Genomic DNA, 25,057 nt, shown 5'->3' with positions numbered 1-25,057 from the left:
ACACAAAACTGTATGGAAACTCATAAGTAAAGCCTTATAATAAGAAGTTGGCAGAATTGGGGTTATTATACATCTTATATAGCTGTTAGCACTAGCATCTAAAACTAAGTCTAAAAAATGTGCGTGCAACTTGAATTGATGTTAATATTATTTTTTCGTATAGCTAGTGAACAATCCAGTAACTTTGTTTAGTTTAGCCATAAACTAGATCTAGTAACTGTGTTTCACTGATCCTAACTTTGAACAGTATATCTTGCACTGCATCTCAGAAAGTCACTACTGTAGATATAAGTAAACATTATAATTGAATCATTCCCTTAGAAATTTTTTTAAAGTAACAGTCCATTTTTACCTGCCATTCTGTTTGAATTGCTCCACATTTATCCACACAGCTCTGCTCATCAATGTATCATGAAAACAATAGAAATTTGCCCTTTATTAGCATGAAACATGAACAATGTTGAATCTCTACTTTCTTTTGTTGCCTTTTGATCATCACCAGGCTTGTTACATTGTGACTCCAAATACTATAATGAAACCCCAAGATTATTAACATCATGTCTCTATCACTGCTCTTACACTCTTAATTAAAGACAGTTAATTCTGTTCACACAAGTCCTTGAGACTTAAAGAGGAGCCTGTGCTCAGAAGTTTGTTTTTTCCCTATCAAATGCATGTCTGAAAATAGCTAAGCATTTTGCAGCTGCTAAAACAATTAATTCCTAGATTAATCTCCATTTATTTTGAGCACCTTATTTCTTGCTGTGTGTTCATAGTCAGACAGTTAACTGAATACCTCAATTTCCCTATTTGCAAAATAAGCCTGATATAACGTGACTCATGGGGGTCTCTCAAGGTTACTACAGTGGTCCCAAGTTACAAGGCACTGTAGAAGAGCTGTGCTTTGCAGGAGACCAAAAACATGATTTCTCTTGGCTTAAAAGCAATTCCATGAATCAAAGTGCTTTGTGCAATCCTGAAATGAAAAATGTTACAGAAAAAAAGTTATTATTATGAGGTTTTGCCTCAAAGTTATTAAGAGCTCATATTTATTTTGGATAGAAGTGGTTATGAGATTTTAGCTGTAATGCAAAAGAAAATGCTTTGTACTTTGTTGAGCATAATATCTGTTGGTTGGAATTGGCATAACTTCTTCATAAACCACAGTGACCTCTAGAAAGATTATTTGGTGAGTGATAAATTTGAAAGATCTGTGAAGTGACACAGGTAGACTCATATATACCACACTGGGACTACAGCAACATATACTGTCATTTTCCATAGAAAACAAGATAGAATAGAGGCATGTAAGAATTGGACCTTTATCAATACTTCTGAAGTATTATTTCAAGTACTGGTCATAAATCATATGCATTTTTATATTACTGAATTTGTCTATAGGCTCCTAAACCATAGAATTTCACAAGGCCTCCACATTCTAGAAATGTTTGCCAGTGTATAGACCCAGACGAAAACAAATTAACAACACACTGATATTAAGCTCACATTGATTTTGACATGTTATTTTAGTCTCATTAATTTTGGCCAGAAACTTATTGGAACAGACTTGTTTTGCTTAGACGAAACAATAATGTTCACATTTTCCTCCTGGGCCGATTGATATATTAGGTCTCTGAAGTGCTGCTGAGCAAAGTAAAGGTATATTTTCTAAGATGCTATAAAACTGTCAGTTCTGGCTGAGATGTTTCTGACAGTCTCAGTACTGAATGTTAACCTTTCACATACCATCACTGTATTCTGCATAATAATACTTGCTTTAATGATCTCACTCTCCAAAGATCATTACCAATAAAGGAGGTCTAAATAGTCAGTTCTTTGCTTTTTAATGCAACACCTCCACATACATCAATACTTCATGTAGAAAACTACTGTAAACCTTTATGAAATTTACGATGATTAACATAGTAGCTGCAGTTCTGAATTTCAGAGAAAAAAAAATAATCCCATGCCCTGGCTCTGAAGAATTGCTGTGAGATTCCCAGGTGCCAGGGCATGAGCTGGGGTCCAGGCACCTATGGAGTTGGGGCAGGAAGTCCTTGCTGTGCCATCACACTGGCCTCCCAGCCCAACTGCTGCGGGGCCACAGGGCTTGTGACCTGCACTGTTAGCTCTCTTCTGTCAAGGTAAACATAAACCCTCGTTTTTTTTAAAAGTGACAATGCAAGCATGCAATGGTACACATTTTTCTTCTAGCAACTAAGTGCAAATCTGGCCATTCTACAAAAGGATTTCACAGAAAGGAGGTATGTTCTTGAAAACAAGCCATGCATTCATATTACAAATTTTTTGCTCTAAATTTACTTCATGCCACAAGAGCTGTTTCTACATACATTGCTTGCAAACATTAGTTTAATATAGTAAGAGACGCTGCATGGTATATTAAAATCTTAGCATAGCAGAGTAAGGGAAAAGCTCCAAGTCAAGGGATGCAGAAAGTGCTGCCCCATTCCCCAGGTGCTGCCTTACAGTTAAAGGAAAAACCTGTGAGCTCCAAAGGGAAAAAAACTTCTGGAAGTAGAACCAGGAATCTGGAAGTTCTGCAGAAAAAGGACGTCTTGCTTTTGTGAGGTCAAAAATAAACAAATCTATCACTTGCTGATGTCATCCTGGGCTAACAGAAATCCATGACAAGGTTCCTGTGTAAATACCTCTGGACTTGGCACTGGCCCCTCATTCCTGTGCAACAGCCTCTCTCTTATGCAAAGCTTTTACAGTCTGTTCAGACCATCAGACAGCATCAGCTACAAAGAAATAGCACTAATTAAAAGCATGTCCTAGAGCAGTAATTCATGTGGAAATGTTCCTTTCTTCAGGGAGCTCCAGGTTGGGTGATTTGGTGCCAGTACAGTCGATTCCAGGGTGGCTGTGGGCAGCAGCAGACTGTGGGCACTGGGGAGTACCAACCACTGCCTCAATGGGAAATGGGAGCCTGAAAGCTATTGCCAGCCTGGGACTCCCTATGCCAAACCATCCTCCAGAGTTAGTGCCTTTGCAGCAGCATAGTTAGATCATCTAAAAATGGTGGGATGGAAATTATGTGCTCCAAACCAGTAATACTACAATGACTGTAACCAGAAGATTTTTCATGTATTTCTGTGCAAGGTACCAATGTTGCTCATGCCAAGCTAGACCACTATAACCTATAAGCTATAAACTTATCTGACCCTTCGTGCCCTACTGTCTCTGCTGTAAGCTAGATTTTCTGAGGAATGAATTTAAATACAGGTAAGGTAGCAGCTGAGACTCAATTTTGACTTATATTTTGTTATTCAAAAGAATTCCATAATTGATCTCTTAGGGGATTGGGAAAGCAGGGGATTACCTATTTCTGAGGCAATACAGGGCATACTGAGGTCCCAGAGATTTGTCTCTGCTGTAGTTTTGTTTTGCTACTTTTTTATAAGGTGGTGTGAAGCTTTTGTATACTAACCCCTGCATAATGATCTCCCCAGTGGCATTGTCTCTCCTGGGTTACAAAGGCAACGCTGGCATTGCCGCAGGGTCTTCTGCAGGCTGTTCTCTTTTCCAGTCCTTGAGTATACTTTGTATTTTAGTCACCTTTGCTCCTCTGTTCCTTCAGGAGTTTTAAAAAATATCTCATAATGAAGTTTTACACAGATTCAGCATCAGGTTTGTAAGTAACTAGCACCTGCCTTTGGGAAAGAAAATAGAACCTGTCAGTACCATTTTTTTCCCTCAAATGTTAGAACTAGTGGCTGCTTGCTTCAGAATTTAGTATTTATGACTTCTGTTAGAAAAACACTTCATTTTCCAATATCCCTTACATCCATTCATGCAGGTACACTAAGATATTTTTGGAAAATGAAGGGGTAAATAAGCCAAACCTATTTACAATACATTGAAAATACTATACTAAAACTGAGCAAAATGATCAGCTGAAACAAGATATTGGGAAACTTTCTACATTTACTAAAGCCACCCTCTTTTTCATTCAAATGGTAAAACAAGACTTTGTTGTGTTGCAGGACTAGGAGCATATCTCAGTTCCTTTCATATCACCAGCTGCTTCTTTCTTTTCCTTCCCCATAATTTTCCCTCGAATTTCTGGTGAACCTACTCTTCTGGCATAGTGAGTTCTGGCAAAATTAATTTCTTTTTTCTCCACAATACTGCACTGTCTGTCATCCAGACTGAGCAAGAAAAAGGTGACTGGGGAAAGAGGATGAAAGGGCGATGTTGGTGAGATGCCCTAAGTGCAGACCCCTTCCAGAGGGACATCTGAGATTTTTTTCATGAAACATGACATCATTCTCCCTCTTCTCCCCGTCCTTCAATTTCCACCAATATACTCTTTAGATTTACAGTTTAATTCACAAAATATTTCCTTTCTCGTGGTCAATGCTTCTTGAAAATTGATGTTTCAATATTTTCTTCTCAGCAGTGCAGTGAGAGATTTCCTTAGATGTGGTCTTTTAGCACCACCTGTACAGACAGTTTGGAGTGTCCTATCTCCAGATTTACATCTCTTACCCTTTCAATTATTTTCTGGTCACAGGTAGTGTGCTTACTTCCTGGCCATTTTCTATTTTCTGAGAAGTGAGCAAACATTTTTCTTCAATTACAGCTGAGCTCCACTGTGAGCAAAAAATCTTATTAGAAAATGAAAGCTTGAACTACAGAGGAAAAAGAGGAAGGTGAATAGGAGAATGTGGAAAACACACAGGAAATATGTGGAAAAAATTACAAAATAAAAAGGTGAGAATAAACATGAAATGGAAAGGTGGAAAACCTCCAATGTATTTTGATTTTGAATGGAATAAGAACATAGGTCTTACCTACAAAGCCTACTAACATATCCTATCCAAGTGCTAGACCCTCTGCACTTTAAGACAGGAAACTTGTGGAGAAAAGCATTTCTAGGTGATTATCTAGCACGACAAACACTGTTATGATTAGGCTATAAAATCACTTTGCATATACTTCTGCTGCTTCAGCAGTCTACCGAGTTCAAAGGAGTGGTGATTGGGCCATTGGTGAAAATTGAAACTTTATGAGGAAGAAATGTTCAGATTACATTGTATGGCATCATACACTTCCTTACTGATTGTTAAAAAAAAAATGTCTGGCAAGATGAATGAGCAAGTCATGAAGTGTAAAGTCTCTGTCTTTTCTGCATTGCCATGGCTTGGTTACTGTCCAGCTACCAGCTAGAGGTAATTTAATACTGAAATGAGGCTGTTTGTACTTGCTGAATACACTGTTTGAACACCCTCTTGGTATTGTGAAGTGGCAGCCAGCTACTGGTGAGGCTGAGAAACCCTGCTGTTCCTAGAGTCTGCAGGAAGGCAAGGAAATTCGGGGAAAGCTTAGAATGACAGTGGTTGAAACAGAATAGTCCCCTTGCTACCCTTTAGCAGTGTGGACTTGTTGCCAGTACAAGGTAAGTTTTGCCATGACATGCTGACTGGAGCTGGAACAAAGCAGTGGAGGAGATAAAGCCTCAGCATTGGTTTAAAACAGAAGGATTATTATCAACTCAAATGTAAGATTCTGACTCCAAAAAATCTGAGCTATATTCTAAAACTTAATGGTTATAAGGCTAAAATGATATCAAAGAGGAAATATCCCAGCATTATAAAACCTAAGAAATAAAGAACTCATATGAAAGGGGAAAACCTACTTGTATCTGGATTGGTGTTTTAAAAATAAAGTAATTATTTTTAAAATTCAGAGATGGCATAATATGTTCATATATCTCTATGGAGCATGCATCTTAAACAAGGACTTTTCTCTATCAGTTAAGTGCCCTAAGGGTTGGCCTGGAGAGTCAAACAGAGGCATTCTTTAGGACTCACTTCCTGATGGTTTATAACTCTGATAGAGGAATTCCCTTTCAAACTTGGACTTTTCCCTCACTGACCTCTTTAAAGGAGGCTGGGGCCCTTTCTACCCTTTTTTCCATCCAGGAAGCATCTGCCAGCTACATGTGGCATTCAAAGTTTAGTGATTAGGAAGAGGGAAGTTATAGAAAATTACTACAGAGAATCCATCAAAAGTTAGTATAGCCAAATGGTGTATATACAGTGCATCATTCTGCATTTCCCACTGTTTTATTTCTGTGAAGTAGTAAAACATTTCCACCTAAAAAAATCAGTTTTCTTTGGAGCAGAAAATTATTTTATTACAACATGGCAGCCTCTCTTTGCGTTGTGTGAGCATGAAGTTCTGGTTTCAAAATGCTAATCATGCTCATCTAAGAAACCCAATGCATTTTCATTTCCTTCACTTCTGGAAAATCTAATGTCACTGATTGTCACATAGGGATTCCTGGGTCAGCTGTTCAATCAATATGTTATGCTAACTCTTGTAATTGACAAGCTGACTTACTAAGAATTATTAATCTAAGAGATCTTCAAGTAATTTTCAGCAGTTGTCACTGTTGTTTCACTGACAACAGTGACAAAAATGACAGTAGAGGCAATGTGCTGTTATGCCAAATGCAAAAACGAAAGGTCTAAAGCCCAAATTATTTTTTTAATTTGAAAGATTCCATCTTTGTTTCCGAAAACATAGAGTGAAGTCAGAGTAACTTTTCAGATTCTGTCACACAGTTAAAGTCCTAGAGATTTCACCTAAATGAAAGCAGACAGTCTTACAATCACCAATCTTCAAGAGACAGGTCATTTACTTAAACAGCAAATGTCAGGAGACTTCATCTTAAAATCACAGAGTTGGCAGTGCAGAAAGGCATGTTCCCTGCAAATCAAACCTATAGAGTTCTGGCACATTTGAGTTCAATAGTCCTTATTTTTAGCACAAATCCATCTCAAGAAATAGCTTTAAGTGTATTGGACTAAAAGTGACACATCAAAAGGATAAGAGTGGTGTGCAGGCCCATGGTAAACTTAGAAACTTCACTTGCCATCAGCAACATGGAACAAAGCTACAGCTGTGCTATTGGGGGTCATCACTGCAGCTCCTTGTTTGGGGCAGTGGAGGGACTGACAGAGCGTCTCATTAGTACCCAGAATTTGGATAGTGTTAAAGAAGCAATTATTATACATTTTCACAAAACTTTAAAATTTTTGAAGGACTTTTCAAACACTGTAACTGTCTGAGAGTGGAAATTCCCCAAAAGTGAGTTGAAGGTAGGCAGTAATGATCACGTAATTAATAACCTTGAGCTTTACTGGGAGAATGTCAATGAGCTTTGTGTTTAAAGGGAGGTACTAAACCAGAAAAGAGCAGGAAATATTATTAATGCTCAATCCTATCATGAGTTCTCATCAGACATTAGATTTCCCTAAATCAAACTGTGTAGAAAATGACTACTATATTACTTCAGTTACAGTAGCCATTCTAGTTTGACAGGTGCATAAAACACAATAAAAGGCCATAGTCTTTTGTAAATTTCAACCAAGTCCCTTGCATGCGATTTATAGTAACGCATACCGTGAGGAAATAAAAAAGAAAATCTTTACAGAAGGGAAATCTATTTTCTCCTGAGAGAAAAATGAGCCTATTAACTGACATCCAATACTTCTGCAAAAATCTCTACTTTTTCATGTTCTTGTAGAATTCAGCAGATTCCTTTCTATTGCAACTTCCAAATTTCCATAGTACAGGGTAACAACAAACAGCAGCAGTTTATGCTTCCGTTGCACATTGTCATCTGTTGCAACTTGTCTATGATTTGCATTAATTAAAATGCCAGAGCTTTGCCATGAGGTAGGTAAGCACTATGGTCTGGATTCAGAAAAACTCACTAAATGCCAAAGCAAAAGCTCCTACTGGCTTACATTATTACAGCTTTTTTATATCTGTGCCATAGGCACAAGTTGGTCTGTACATCTCAGGACTGGCAAACATGGAATTTAGGCATAGTAATTTTTATATTTTTTTGTACCTTGAAAAAAGTATATACTCTCTGATTTTTTAAATTTATTTATTTATTTTAAAGCAGGATATAATTATACTAACCAGTCATTTTACTGCGATGATTACAACTTGGAGAATCATAGCAAGTCATCCTTTCCTCCTAGAGTATATCTTGTTACCTGCAGAAACAAACCAATGAGTTCCTATTGGTGAAAGGAGTTACCTAGCTGACTTACTGTTAAAAAAATGTTCTTGTTCCATAACATATAATCCTGTTACTACTCCCACAACATGAAGATAAATTAATAACCATTTGGATACTTTTCACATTTCACTTGTTAGAATGCTGCTGGATATGCTGCTGAGGTCACTTTGCTTCTGATAAACGAACAGGGGCACCTTTAGTACCTCTAGTTTGATAACAACGTACGTTGTTCTAATTAGAATTTACTATGTGTGTTCAGATTACTTGATAAGTTTCTTACCAGAACTACTCTAGATCCTACAGTCCCTTGTAACGGTAGTATATGAGACAAATAAACACACAGAATTTGGAAGACACAGCACCGATACATTCACTTGCATATAGCAGAGATGAGAGCTTTCGTGGAGCACAAATCTTTTGCAAACATTGTTTTTCCTTAAAGAAATGGGAAGACCTCTTCTCTGGACAGTGGATTAGAAAAATATAACCACTGTTTCTTCACTTGCTTTATTAGTTAGTCTGAAAAGCCATTCACCCTAAAGCACATTGGTTATATGCAGTAAGATAATAAGAAACATGAGACTTCACGCTACTGTTTGATAAATACCCTTTTATCTACATTAGTTGCTGGCTCCAAGGTGTACACATGCCCTGGTTTTCAAGACTCTTCATAAAGCTTACACTGGTTATGTTGATCGCCAATCATTTCTCTTTTTCCAAAGCTTTGCTGTGATAGGATCAGGATGTCCATTATAGCAAATCCTGAAAGCAACAGTGAGAGAGCCTAACATTTCAGAGATCAGATGGAGTGCTGGCCTGCTGTTTCTAGCCATAAAGTGACTTGCTTCCCATTGTACATTATTCCCAGGAGATAAGTTTTGGTCAGAGTCCATCAAAGTCCCATCCTAATTCAGGGTGGGCATTTGGTCAAGAAACACCCATCCTCACTCCGCTTTATTTAGAAAATTTAGTAGTTCTCCATACGGTGAAGGGTTTTGGAGCTCTGTGGGAAAAAACTGAAATAAAAAGTCAGAAATTAAATAGGTGATCAGCAGCAGCAGCAAACCCCAAACCAAACTGCTAACCAAGTTTTCTTTGAAGTTATGGTCTGAGGCAGACATAAACTGCCCCAGAATTTTTCTTGCATAGTACAGATCACAGGTTTTATTTTCTTTGCGTTTGTGTGTAACACAATATTGTTCCTGGAATTCCAAAACTGTCAAATCTAAAAGCACTTTGAAGTGATGAGTGCCCAGTGACAGTACTCTATTAAAACTTGTGGATCCTAATTCTTGTCATTGTCTGACTTTAAGAGCTATCATCATTTCATCCAGAGGCTTGTATTAAAGCACACCAGTATTCTCAGCTCTCAAAAGGACAAATGAAAATCTTAAAAACTGGAGAAAACACATAATTTTCTATGTGAATATATTGTGGGTGTCTCTTCTCTCTCCTTTCCTGACACATCTGCTTCCCTCCAAGCGGGTTACACTGGCTAGAGTGGTTTGCTCACGGAGCTGAGCAGCACTCTCTGCCAGCCAGAGATGACTCATCGTGTGCCCTGAATGAGCCCCAACTCGACGTCTCCATGCAGATGTCCCAGAGAGTAAACACTGGCGTTCCGCACTCTTTGAAGCCCGCAAATTTGACACCCAAGCTAAAAAAGCACTCATAATCATGCTTATCATCAAGTGCATACATACCAAATTTTCCTAATTAGAGGATGAAAGGGTAAAAATCAGCTAGTGACCTTTTTAGTCTTCTGAGGGCATTATTACAGTAAATGTTACTATCTAAACCTAGAAATTTATTTCTATTTAAAATATATATTGTTTCTCTGACCCCTCCAAACCTGCTTTCCAGATAAAATGAAAAGCCATCTTAACTATTTTTACCTGATTTCCCTGGAATTTAAGGGTTAGATTTGACATTACCTAGAGAAAGGATTTGAAGCTCTCTCCAATTCTGAATAAGAAGATTTAAGTCATTGCTGCCAAGGCAGATTATTGCTCATATCCTTTTATGAACAGGCAGAGCATGAAAAGACATTTCTACACAGCAAATCCACATAATAAACTATTCTTTTTGACAACTCGTACTGCTTCAGTTGCTTGGATTACTGGCTTGTGTGACCTCAGCCACACACACATACGACAGAGCCCAAAATAGAACCAGAAGATGAGTCATGATGTTCGGGAACGATTTCAAAACAAATGGACCTATTTACTCTTGCAGCTGTCTCCTGAAGCTAGTACTATTTTACAATGGTGTTATTGATTTGTTCTCATTATCTGCATCTGAGAAGTTAATTTGTTTTTATTTTGGGTTGGGGGAAAATTTGCATGAGGTAATTAAACCAACAGTTTAGTTCTTCAGAGGAAACATTTCAGGAATAAATATGACACACATATTCTGGAGGATCTAAAATAGTAACATCATAACTAAGACATCCTCAGCATTGTAGGGATTTTACTCCTTTCTTGCCAAATGTCATGCAATTGCACAGCAATTTATTTCAGCATTGGGGAAGATATGAAATGAAATGGGTTTTTGCCACTGCAAAAGGGATGCTCCACGCTTTCACCAAATCTGCTATGTGATACTCATGCTAACAGGTTATATTTATTATTTATGTCTATTTAATATTGTGACAATGTTGCATGGCTAAAAAGAAAAGGTCCAGTCACAAAGCGTGACTATGAAGTTTGCCTGGAGGTATTTTTCAGGTAGACAAAAATCTATTTTAGCACAAGTCCTAATGCCTTCCAAAACATAAAAAAAAGTTAGCAAAACTCTCAACTTAGTCTTTTGCCCTCGCACTATTTTTCTTTGACTAACAATGATCTTGTGCTTCTTTTAAATAGAATTCTTATTCTGAAGTGGTTTTCACATTTGACTGCTAAACGCATAATGTTTCAGCAAGCCTAATTATCTCCCTAATATGATATGACTTTAATACAAAAGCAAGAAGATGCTTTGTTTTCTTTTGATTGTTATTTTAAGAAGTTCACCCCTAAATGGTTAAGGCAATTGCTCTTGGTATGATAAAATGTACATTAACTTCAATGGAATCTGGATCAGACCCTAAAAGAAAAATATAATTACTACATAAATCCCAGGACCTTGTATCCTTCCAGTGCAGCTAACTTAAATGGCAAAATCTCTGCAAGAAGATTAGAGATCTAATTATTTACTGTGGATTTACATTTGCATTGCCCCATATGAAAGACTCACCATTGATGAAAAGTGAGAGTCAAATAAACATCTAGCTGATGAAGTAGTAAGAGTTAACATTTATGGCTAAAATTATGATGTTTATCACATGTGACTCTTGTTGAAAATCAGTAGGTTGAAATGAAAATAGAACATAAAAGATTGCTTTGCCTCAGTAATGAAAAGAAATAATGAAGGAGGGCTTATACTGATGCTGCTTGTACCATGGACTTATGTCCCCAGGAATTACCTGTTTGTTCACAAAATAAGACATGAGCAAGGGGCCAAAATTTCATGATAAGGCCTTCATTCAACAAGGTATTCATAAGATGAATTTACCTTTAAAATGTGACAATGTCACTAAAGATACTGACAGACTTCTCTTAAAGTGTGCAATGTAACATATAGCCAGCAGGCAGCAGAGGTGACTTCAGAAGGACTGTGATTCACTGAAATGAAACTAAGTTTTATTAATCATCTCTTACAGCTTATGCTTATGGAATTTAGCATTTGCATTTGGATTAACACTGTTTAATTTACTAACAATATATTTATATTTCTGAAAGATGCTGACCAATAACTAAGCCGATGTTTTCCTTGTTTGTAAAAGACTTGTTCCTGGCTCCCTTAGAGTATTTCAGACTCCAGACAGGCAACAAAAAAGTATGAAGACACAGTCAAAACAAGTCAATAAACAAATACTGGTATTAAATATACAAAATACATATATCACTGATTACAAGAAAATAATGAAAAACCCCTTTTGTTTATATTTTTAAGATGCCATTGTGCCCTTTACTAAAGATCACTTGTTTCCACTGCCAAACTAGAGACTCCTGCATTTTTTAAACAAACCCAAATATCACCAGTATAAAAGGAAGATCAATAAAAAACCTCACAAAAGCCTCATTTATGTTTGTAGATGTAGTCATAAAAATCGTCATGTGGTTTTGGATTTTTGTCAGGACAGATAATGTTTTGTTTTAACCAGTGAACTCATAGATGAGTTGGGACCCCTGGTGGCCTAGTGGTTAGCATGCAGGACTCTCACCGCTGCGACCCAGGTTCGAATCCCAGTTAGTCCCCCGGGCAGATGGAGCTCGTTAGCCCTGTAAGGCCATCCATCTATGAGAAGGTCACTCTAAACAAACCTACGTCCTGAGGACCTCACTGCCATTGTCCAAGCTTGCTTGGCCCCGGCAGATGAACCTTAGGATTAAAGGGTGGGCTCAGTTCAGCGCATGCTGTGTCTCACCTAAAAAATCCATTGCGCAGGCTGGAAAGGTAAAAAGACCTTTCCCCAAATCTTCGTTCGCGAAGACTGGCCATTATTATTATTATTATTACATAGATGAGTTAGCAGAATACAGTGATCATTCTAAAAATAGGACTTACTCTGGCAAAGACAGCTTTGGTTCAGTCAGCAGACTGTGCCTATTATTAAGCAAACTTATTAACAGGTATAGTTTTGAACTCTCCTCTTGCTAGCTTTGCCTTTAGAAATTTACACTGCTTATCTTTACAGGTACAGAATTAGGAAATTTCTTTTGGTTTTCATTTTTTTTTATAGCCAACTAGATGACTATGATGTTTTAAAGAATATTTTACTGTCTTATCTATGGAAGAAGTGCTTACCTTCTCCTTTCCTTTGAGTAAATTTCCATGGAAACTGAACATATTGTGTCCTTCTGCTGGCTGTATTTCTTGTCTACCTGAGATAGCACTTTGATTAAATATGTCTTCATAGCCTACTAATTAAAGCCATTATGAGACTTCTACAAAGTCTCTGCTAACCTTTTAAAAATGTTTTAATGTTTTGAATTAGATTAACAAGGAGAACAAGAAATAGTATTTTTTGATCTAGCTAGATGCTAGTACTGCTCAGCTACTTCAGTGTAATTACAGAACTTCAACAATATGTGTTGAACTGAGGTCTATCATCAGTTCTTGATACATGATCAGCTATAGGCTCTTCAGTATGCCATTAGTTCCCTACTTCACTGATTGTGTCTTTTTTAGTGCCAACTGTTTCCACAACATAATTTCCCAATCCCCATTCACTAAGCCATTGTTCTCTAACTTGCAGGCATTGAGAAAAAGACAGTACTCAGCAATTCTTTCAAACCATTACGGGAGGTAGCATTTTCCCAGAAATCTTCCCTTTTAGAATGTATAGGTCCTGTTATGGAAGGAGTAACAGATTCTGATGACTAGAGAAAGCATTTCATTATGTATTCCCAGTCTAGGAAGGACAAAAAAGATTTGGGAATGGGATTTATGTTGTGAGATGAATAGACTTGTGATAAGCACCACAACATCCCAAAAATGAAACTTCATGCTGCTAGCCTTTTTATTTTCTTTGCTAATGAAGACAACCCCCTTCCTCCAAAAAGGTAAATTGATTATATTCCCAAATAGTAGATTTCAAAGAAGTCTGTGATAGGTACCTCTACACAATACATTTCTTCTTTTTCACCCTCGTCCATCTCCTCATTGGCAGAACTTAAGTTGTAGATTTCCATGGAGAATTGGGGTGGGGGGGAGTGTGTGTATGAGTGTTTCTGTGTGTGTGAGGATTGAGGATGCATAAGGATTGTCCTTTTGCATGACTTCAGAATGAAACACAATAAAGCATCTCTTGCAAGTTCTAAGTGACAACTCAGCAAGACTGAAAGTAAGCCAAAAAAAAATACATATGAGAAACCAGAAGGACAAAACTGTTAGAAGATATTTTTAGGACTAAGGCAGTGAGAAACTGATAAAATCTCAAAGAGCAGAGTTTTCTACCGTGGTCCTCTCCCTAAGTCTTAAACCTGCAGTAAGAATGAGTCTCTTCCACTTTGGACACTGGTTAATGAAGCTGGTCACAGAATCATAGGATGGTGTGGGTTGGAAGGGACCATAAAGATCATCTAGCTCCAAAGAGAATGAGCTTCAAGATAAAAAAGTCTGCGTTAAAGGTCCTGGTGACAGACTGGTATCTGCGTTATTGCATGAGCTCGCACCACATACCTACAGTTCCACCCACCAGGGCAGTAGCAGAGCTGGCAGGAAGTCTGGATCCCCTTACACTGTAGAACCAACTGGGAGTTACCAATATGCTGTTGGATTTTTCATGAAGAAGGTCGATGATGCCATCTTACTGACTATGCATCTTTTCATGCTACTCATTACAAGATTCTGTGTGGATTTCAGACAGTCTGCTTCACAGACATTTTACTACTGTATAAATGATGTGGATACCCATATGCTAGGTGGTTCCACAAACCCTCCTATATATGAATGAGAAATTCTGATCGTACAGGCCACTGTCAGTCCTTGGAGATGATTGAGAGAGACTATGATAGGCAATAAAGGTCAATAAATGATGTTTGAACATTCAGAATCCAGATGTCCCCTCTGGGCACACATGGATATTCTTTGTTTCTAATTGTCAAGGAGCAGCCAGGGCAGGTGCTGCTCCATGAGCAGAGGGAGCAGGGATACAGTAACAGACCCACAGTGTGTGAGTATAGAGAGCAGATCTGGGATGGTAAACAAGCTCATCCAATAGTCCAGTCTTCATCCATCAAGCTCACAGTGATGAGGCAGGTCTGAGGACAAACCAAAAAGTCACCATGGTGTTGTGCTGGTTTTGTCTAGAGTAGAGTTAATTTTCTTCATAGTAGTTATTATGAAGCTATGCTTTGGATTTGTGCTGGAAACAGTGTTGATAATTCAGGGGTGTTTTGTTTACTGCTGAACAATGCTCGCAGAGTCAAGGCCTTTGCAACTCCTCACACTTCCCTGCGATTGAGTAGATTGAAGGTGCCCAAGAAGCTGGAAGGGGACACAGCCAAGACAGCTGACTCCAACTGACCAAAGGGATATTCCATGCCATGTGGTATCATGCTTATTATGTAAAACTGGGGGAAGAAGAAGGAAAGGGGAACGTTCGGAGTGATGGCGTTTGTCTTCCCAAGTAACCATTATATGTGATGGAGACCCACGGGAAGCAGGGAAGTAATTCCTTGTTTTGTTTTGCCTATTAAACTGTCTTTATTTCAACCCACAAGTGATCTCACTTTTACCCTTCTGATTCTTTCCCCCACCCCACTGGTGAGGAAGCGAACAAGCAGCTACCTGGTGCTTAGTTGCCAGCTGGGAATAAACCACAACAGAGGATCAGAGCAAGGGAGATAAAAAAACATCCACAGAAAAGGCTGAAACATATCTTAAAAGCAGTTCCTGAACAAAGCAGGGATGGTAAAAGCAGGGAGAAAAAGCTCTCACAAGGCTTCTTGGCAGAGCATTTTCAAGGAGTTCAAGGCTCGACACCAGCACCACTGCCTATGTGCAAACTGAGCCCAGGCAGACAAACTCCAGGGGGAGGCAGAAGCATTTAGTGCTCTGGCGCTAGTGACAGTCTCTGATGGAACAACTGTTCTGTACTTATTTTGAAGAAGGTGGAAAAGGACAGCCACATGCTTGGGTATTTTCATCTCAAAGATGTTTCAGATTCCGGAAGCTATATGCACCTGCCTCTGAATAAAAGCTTTTGTCCTAGAATTCATAATTTCCAGCTTTTGAAATTTGATCCAGCATGATATGCGGGTTCCTAGAAAACAGCCTATACCTACTTTGTTAACTGTGTCCTCACACTCCAATATTAAGTATTGCTGCAGCAAAGCCACAAGTACAGGCCTAGTGCAGGAATATATTGTTTTGAGCACAATCCTTCCAAGACTATAACAATTTGTGCAGTGAAATAAGGGTGTATGGAGAGGATGTGTTACATTAAACAGGAGAGAAGCATGAAATCACTGCAGTCCATACAAACCTGAGAGTTCTGGTACCAACACAGAATGTGGAACAGGCTCCCTAGGGAAGTGGTCACAGCACCAAGCCTGACAGAGTTCAAGATGCATTTCAATAATGTTCTCAGGCACATGGTGTGATTCTTGGGGTGTGAGTCTTGGGATTCCATGTGCAGGGCTAGGAGTAGGACTTCGATGGTTCCTTGTGGGTCCCTTCCAACTCAGTATATTCTATGATTCTATGACTGATAGGGATGGAAAGAACAGCAGACCAGATCTCTTTTCTGAAATCTACATGCCTTATACCTGATCCCTCAGAAGATAACTGAATACTATAGATAATTTTGGTAAGAACTAAAATTAAGCATAGATAATTCATAAATTTTGGACCTGAATATTAATATTGTACTTTTGAGGAAAGGGTTTGGGCTACGCAGTATGAACAACTCTTGTACCAAGTCTGGTCAATGTTTGGTCTCTCTTGACTGGGAAATTGTCATCAGGAAAGGCAATTCTGCCTTCAAAGAGATATACCTTTCCTAGGGTCTGATATTGACCGCATCATCTATTACCTCCTCTAACTCCTGTTATTCTTCATGATTTTTGCTCACCAGTAATCTGGTGAGCATGGGAAGGGTCCAATCAACTTCCTAATCTTTCACATGTGCAGCAAAAAATTTTTACCTTAAAGATAGAAGAGTCTACTTTCCATACTTACATGGCTTTTTTTTTCTTAAAAGTTCAGGTGCAGCAGCACTCAGTGGAGCCCAGGGTTTCTTTCCTGCCTATATTTGCAACATAATCTGCTTTTCCTGCAGAATTTGATTAATGAGGAGTTGTGGAGTTTCTTATTAGAATACGATTTTGCAGAATTAAATTGTCAGGCTCATTAATTATTCCGATTAAACACACAAAGACAAGCAAAGGGATTTTTGTGCCCCCTACAATGAATTTTGTACAGCCAATATCTGGGCATTTTCATTTTTATACTCTAATAAGTGCCTCTTAAAATGTAAACATAATCACTAACAGAAACAGAGTTGGAGTTCAACTCACAGGTGCCTGCAGACAGAAACCCCTCCCCGACACCAAAAAGTCAGAGAAGACCATTGGTATACTGATATTTGTATGGCTTTCTGACTGAGCCTAACAAGGCCATCAGCCACCCTATATGTGTATGTGGAACCCTGTGCGCAGCTGTGATTGCTCTTCCTTTGCACTCAGTCTGCCTTCATTTGTACTTCATTATGCAAACATGTAAATCATCTCTTTTTACCATTGTGAACAATTAGTTTAAAAGGAAAGGTAAAGAAATATTTTGCCTTGTATTCATCCATAATTGTTCTGAGATGAGAGATTGTTCTGAGAGAATGGGGGAGAGGAGAAATCTGCAATCTAATTCTAATAAAATTATCTATCACAAAAATAAGTAATATGCTAACAGTTATATTTTCTTCTGAAGACGCTGACCCATTTGGGATTCTTTAATTGCAAATCTTACATTGTGGTTATCCACTAAAAATAAACCACAGTGAAAAAGAGCATGTAAAATAGCAACTACAATAAGGTAACAATGGAATAAGACAGCAATATTGATTACAAACACAAAACCTGTCATTCTCAGGTGTCCAGGGAAGATAGAAGATACATTGTTTTTAGATGACAAAATGACTGATTCATGTAGGAACCAAATTAAGAATCTGACGGACTCTTTCATTGCTATTGTTAGTTAGCAACATCCACTCCAAAAAGGGGCAAAGGAAAAGAGAAGCATGAAGCGTCCAATTCTTGGGGACACTGATGTACATTTTTGCCTCCACAACAAAAAGGGTGAATTTTCCTTTGAGGAACAAACTCTTCTTTGTCTGAACTTCAAAACTCATGCAAGTACCCTTCCCATATTGTCAAGAGAAGGTCCAGGAAGAGAAAGAAAACAAAACAAACAGCCCAGAAATACAACAGATGGCAAAAACTCCCACAGTCCTGAGCCCAATATTATAGGTTTCTTAAACTCCTACTAAGAAGTCTTGTTTATCGCTGTATTCAAAACCTTTCCTGAAGTCAGTCTGATGGCTCACTACACAATGCTGAGGAAAAACAACTCTTTGTAGACTGACTTTCCACCAAGCAGTATGTCACTTAGGTATATCTAGCCATCTAAAATATATAATTTCTCCTCTTTATCACCTAAAAATTTCAAATATTTTATTCAACTATTACCTCCCTACTTTTTGTACTCCAGTTCTATAAACAAGTTAACCTAGTTCACCTATGCAACTGCATATAAAGGGGACTGTAGAAAAAGTCATACTGAAGTTCTGTGCTGAGACCCAACAGGATGACATTTCTCATTGCTCTTCTGATTACATCTGTTCTTATAATTTCTGTTCTCTAATTCAGTAAATCTTTTGTGTCAACAGTTTGCTAAACTCAAAATGGTCCATGAACTAGCATATACCTTTACCTAATTTATGACTTGAAAATGTTGCTAAAATTTTCAGACCTATTTGTCTGATTGGCCAAAGGGAGTTTCACAGCTCCTCGGAGCCTGTGCCCACCTCAGAAAGATTTGAGGGAAGAGGCAAAAGAGAGAAGGGTGATAAATTCTTCCATCTAGAATAAATATTAGAAGTGGCTTTGAAATAGCAGAAATCCTGACTTGGACTCTGGAAGCAAGAAGAAAACCAAAGCAGAGAGAGGTCCATGCTCATGTGGTAGCTCAGAGCTCCTTCAGATCATGGAGCTTACAGGTTCATTCTGATATTTACCAGCAAGGTGGACAACCACACTTGGATTTGACCAAGAGAAATTGCAGCTCATGTTTAAGCTTCTTCTTATTAAATAGCCTGGACAACTACTTTACAGGAAATGTGTCTCTCAATTCTACATCACAACTGAACTAGAACGTTATGAGAAATGTTTATATGTGGGCTCTGAAGCTCTTTTGATCGTGGATCCATAAAGTACAATAACCTAATTTCTTCTAAGCCTACAAATGCTGGTTACTTTCACAAAAAGCCTTTCTGTTCATCTCACCATTTTATAAGGCTCTCTGATGTGCAAATACTTGCTGCAGTTTCAGAGGCTGGTTGGAAAGTTCTGCATAGGACTCTCCTGAGATCTTGGCACTCCTAATGCAAGGTAATATGTGTCTCTCTAACTTTGTCCATCTTCCTCTGGGAGAAATCTTCCACTTAATTACTTCAAGAAATGCCCGGGGACTTTTTCAGTTTTCATTGATGCTTTTGACAGTAACTGGAATCAAAATAAGAACTCTTGCCAGCAAGGCTTTAAGAAGTTTTTGTTTAAGCATCACTGTCTGCACTCTGACTGCTGACACGAGCCCTTCTCTAGCCTTCAGGGAGAAGTGATTAAGACTCACCAACAGATAAATCCCACAAGGATTACACTCATCTTCTTGTCACTAACAATGACATGAACACAGTTTTATTGTAAGGATGAATCAAAGGTTATGCAAGAAGGCTTTTTCCAAATCCCATTTCTCCATTTTCCTGGTGTTGCCTCCAATTACTCAACACTTGCTAGATACATGCCCAAAACACGCAAGTCTGAAACCCCACCCCATTCACTGCTCATAGCAGTATCTGCATAGGTTCCAGTGTGTATTTTTCTTTCAGCTAGTGAGGGTATACAAAGATCAACACTAAATAGCGTATCCAAATTCATTCACCATTTCTATGATGTCACCTTGGACCAGGCTGGAAATGCAGGACTGGTCCTCTGAAGCAAAACTTTAGCTACCAGTTCAGAAGCAATGACTTTCAAGGGTCTGATCCTCCTGAGGTGCTGAATGAACATTTTTCTGAACACAGATATCAGGGCTCTTTACACCAAGTACAGATCTGTGAAATGAAGTACAATTTGCAAGGGGGCAGAATGATCTGAATTTAAGATTCCTTATGTGTGTAGTAAAATTATCTCCTTCCATTAAATTTCAGTAATGGAGAAATTCAGAAATTATGAAAGAGAAACATCATTTAACTCTTTCTGTTTACCAGCTTGCAAACTAGTGTTCCCGTTTATTTTACATGCACTCACTTGCATGATTCACATCCATTAAAAATTAATATATAGCAGCACGTGTTTTCTTTCCCTCCTATGTCATTTATAGTTTGTTCCTTTCCATTTCAAAGTATATATTATCGAACAGATCAAATGATGAATTCTTGAAGAATTTTTAAAACAGAAGACAGACACAGATTAAGTGGTTAAGTAAATTGTACCTATAAATAACTTCATAACAAGGCAAAATATACAATAAAATGAAGTTTGCATAAATATCTCCTGATTTAATGCCTCCCACTAACATAAATCTCATCCGTCACTGACACTCTGGTTATGGTATTTTCAAAGTCTTTGCTACTTGGGCCAGTAAATGTTTCCCACATGGTTATGATATTTCTTGTACAAACAGAGGATTAATGTCAATTGATACAAGTGTGAAATGTTCCAGAACATTTTAAAGGGCAAGACTGCTGCTGGTCTTCATCCATGTAAAAAGAGTTGGTGGTCTCCCCTGAAACATATCTTCTCGGAAGTTACAGGCAATCACACACCCTTAGCTATGAATTTAAACATTTCAATATTTATATTTCAAGAAATTCTCTGTAATCCTAAGTAGACAAGGAAGGAGTGAGCAATTCCCCATTTCCTATGCAGAATGAAATCTCTGACCACAAGTGCTATTAGAGGAAGAAATTCACCATTGAAAGGAGTGATGGATCTTTTAAATTTCCTATATGTTAAAATCTGGTTGCAAAATAAAACTGACTTTTCAGTTTCTTTTTAGTATGTCACCCCTGTTTTTATGGTTTGTATCTGCATACTTACTGTGAAATAGGTGGTTTAGCTCCCCAATGTCAAAGTTCTAGGCTTTGCTCAGAGGATCAATTTCTTTAAGAAAAAGCTGACAATATATCTGGCAGAAGTAGAAAGGAAAAAAAGTCAGTTCAGATGAGTTCTTATTTTCCTTTTGTTTATTTTTGTCTAATTTCAAATACAACATTTTGGTAAATGGAGATTTGCCTGAATAAGTTTCCTCACAGTATAAAATTTGACAAGGATAATGCACATAGCACCTAGAACTTGCTGCTGTGAGTGATCTCTGCATTTCTCATCACATTGCTGTTTATTTTTAACTTTTTTTTATGAGTCAACAATGCAGTCTGTGCAAAAGTGCCTAGAAATTGTTTAACTCTGTGATGATTTTGTATGTTGCAATTCACAGTATTCTGTAGAGTTCACAAAAAGAGTATTTGTTCATTTTGTGTCTTTCTTACCCTACACATCTTTCTTTCACCCTAATTCTTAATCCTGCATGAAAGGAAAAGAGGGAAAAAATACTAAAGAGAAAAACTGGCGATAAATTGTATTAGATTTAATACCATTCATTTTATGACCTTCAAATACTTGTTCCCCATTCAGAAAGATATCTGGCTGCTTCGATGCTTACAATGCTCTGGTTTTCCCTCTGTTTGGGGTTCTCCTCTGTCAGCATAATTTTCTTTGACATATTCTTTCAATTTAATTTTCAAATCTCATCACGTCACTTCCTTTATCCCAAGTTCCCTCTCCATTACATTAAAATCTTCCTATTTTTGTTTTGGTCTTGGAACCTAAAATCCAGAATCTTAGAAGTTTCCATGGTCATAATTTGAAATTCATTAATTTCCCTCAAACTTATAAACTTTTCCCTTAATTGCTCACTAACTTGAAGGGACTCCTGAACTTCATGCATGTGTAGTCCTTCCTGTAGAGGTCTTATTGGCATATTAACACTACTTATGTGAACTGTCTTTTCTGTGTTTGTGTTCTCATGTTCTGTACATCAATAAATAAAGACATTCAGTGTCATATGAGGCATATGCTACCTCAGAGTTGCCAGCTGCATGTCATGAGAAAGTGTGCTTAGGAAAATACATCTTTCAACTACTCAGTTTTCTTGTGACTTTTTCAATAGAACATAATTGAAATGTACAACCCATGTTCTCTGTTCCACACACATCTTCTGTGTTCCTTTAAACTTTCAGGTTATCAGGGGATTGAAACAGGGACCATTTATGGGATAAGCTGCAGAAATGAGGTGAATGTGTAAAAACTAGAACCAGTGTTTCAGTAGCTATTCTTATAGCAAGATATTCACCAGTCTCACTACAGCATTCAGACCTTTTATCTCTTGTGCACTCTTCTACTAGGCTTTTAGGAAAACTGTAATTGTAATGGTCCCATTGGAGAGTCAGATTATCAAAAAGGGTCTTTAAAAAATGAGCTAAAATCTTGTTGCAATTAGCTAACAGTGATAACTATCATGTCTTAATTTGCAGTTTAATCCTCTGAGTTTTTAATTTTTTTTTTTTTATTTTTTAATTGGAGAGGCAGGAGGCACAAGAAGAATAGAAGGACTTCAGAAAGTCAATTGGAAATCTGGTTTAGTTGTTTGTTTTTCTTCTCTCAGCAACCAAATTCTAAAAGAGAGGATTTTTTAATCTATCCAAAAGCACATCATTCTTGGTCAATCAAAACCAAACAGAATCAATTTTTCTCTAGATTTTCCTGAATTTTTCGGAAGATATAAATGCATGTTTCATTTTAATAGTTCTGTCACTTTAACTGGAGTGAGCCACTGTGTAAGCAGTTAAATTTAGGCTAAAATCCCTGTAGTTGTGTCTATAAATAGCCTCCCTTGGACAAGAAAAATTTTGCTTGAGCATAATTGATTTTCATAAAGGACACCAGACAGTAGTTCCTTGTAAATATTCAATGTTCACTAGTTATTGTCTTTTCCTGAGAAACTTAGCATTTGCAGATATTTGGAATAGGAAATAACTCTTGTCACATACCTTACAGCAAAGTAAACATTGGTAAAACTTCTTTCAAATGTTGACTTTTCAATTTGTCAGTGTAAAAGTAGCCAGGAGGTTATGAACTCCTGCTAGAAATTAGTGACAAATTGATGAAGGAATTTTGCCAGCAAACTTACTTCTTTCTTATCCAAGAGTTAAGGTCTTGATCCAGAATCTGTTTGAATCAACAGACTGAATTCCTCTAGTTTCAGCTGTCTACAGACCATACTGTAACTGAAAATCATACTTGTATTGTTAGGTGTATTGAGTGTTTTATCTCTGTAGTCACTAGAAATCCTAAATTGTCTTGGAATATATTAGATTACAATATTAGAACCTAGGGTATAAATTACCAGTGGGAAAAGAAAAAACAATCCAATCTGCATACAGTTCAAAGTAGCATAAACCTGAAGGACAGTGACCTGCTAACAAAAAAAAAATGCACTTATTTGGCTCAGTACTGTAAGAAAATAACAACCTGATTAGGATAAATAATACAAGTAACTTCTTGATTTTCCTGTTGTAAATTCTGTTGCTATATCTTTAACTGTACCACATAATTCCTTCTCATGTAAAAGGAATGGGTATGGTGTGGAATATATGAAACATAATATTAATACCTCAGAAGAAAATTAAGTGATGTAGTCAATTGCTGGGTATGCTGAAGAAGTCTTATGTCAAATCCCTCTTCTTTATGAAGTTTCTTGAGAAATGTAATGTCTTGGATTTTATGTAAAACAAGTGGACTGACAAAATTTTAAATGCCATAATCTATGTCTGGATAAACAGACAGATGTCTACACATGTGCACACAGACCATAATAGTGTATTAGCAATAGACAGTGTAGGGTGAAAATGTTTGGCAGATGCTTTAAACACTGAGAATTTTCTCATCAAGGAATCAGTTGCCAAGCAAGAATGTGCTTATTATTTTATTCCTTAAAAGTTACAATAAAAGCCAGAATGAAAGTGGGTATTAAGGTTATAATAAAAAAGTAGCACTTTTATTGAAAGTTGTATTATTTTTGAGTAACTCATGCTAAGAAAATATGTCCACTACATTTTAATATTCACTATAATTCTTCTTTTAACAACAAAAAATAAACCATTGCTATTTTAAGTACACTATTGAACTGGAAACAAATAAAGCAAATGCTAAGCACTGCTGGTGTCCATTATTTCATTTTCCCACTATCAATAAATTTATTTTTCCAAAACCAATCTCAGAAATGCTAAGGAATAACTATCTTTGACTACATGACCTAAAAATGCTACAACATATTTTCCCCCCAAAAATACACCAAAACACAACCAAAAAGTAAGATCTAAATTGACTGAAGAAACTACAGATGTACCACCTGTTATATTCTGGGGATTCCACTGTGAAAAATCAAACAAATTTTTACTGAGGTGATCCAAATAATTAATTTTCCAAACCCACACCTCTACTTATTTCTCTTCCATTTATTCTTGAAATAGGAAAATAGAAGCAGAGAGATCTGATTTTCAGTTATAATAGATCCCTTCTCATAATGTTCAATAGGTAAAGTGGCCTACAAGAGAGAGTCAATTATATTTTGGCCTACTTTAAGATTCTTGTACTGGCAGATCAACGAGTACAGTCACGCTAATGTAAACAGAAGCTGAACAACTAAACTACCTAAGATTACACAAACAGCCACATTTGGAGCAAGAAATAAATTCAAGACTTCTCAATCTTGTCTTTGAACATATCTTCCCAATAAAATATTATCTTTGATGGTTTCTTTTCTTTTAATATGTTGTCTAAGACTTTTTTTCCCATTGCTTGCTCGGTGTTTTGCTGAAGTTCTAAATCACCTGAAATACTCATTTGAGACAGTAAAATACATCCTCTTCCTAACTTTATCTAGCTCCTTTGCAGAACAGTTTAATGTTCTTTTAAATTAAGAGAGACACAATTTATATCACAACCACACGTTCAGTCACAATGAAAGCAAAAGCCATGGATAATGCCATAAAATTAGTACAATTGATTTCTAGGGATAATTAGTTCAAATTAAATTAAATTATGTACTTTCTGAAAGTTTATGAATTGTGATTTTATTTTTTTCCTTTTATTACATGCTATCCAAAGAAAC

This window comes from Neopelma chrysocephalum, unplaced genomic scaffold, assembly GCF_003984885.1.
Source record: "Neopelma chrysocephalum unplaced genomic scaffold, ASM398488v2 Primary Assembly neopelma1_67, whole genome shotgun sequence".
NCBI lineage: Eukaryota > Metazoa > Chordata > Aves > Passeriformes > Pipridae > Neopelma > Neopelma chrysocephalum.
Note: the sequence above shows the minus strand (reverse complement) of the source record.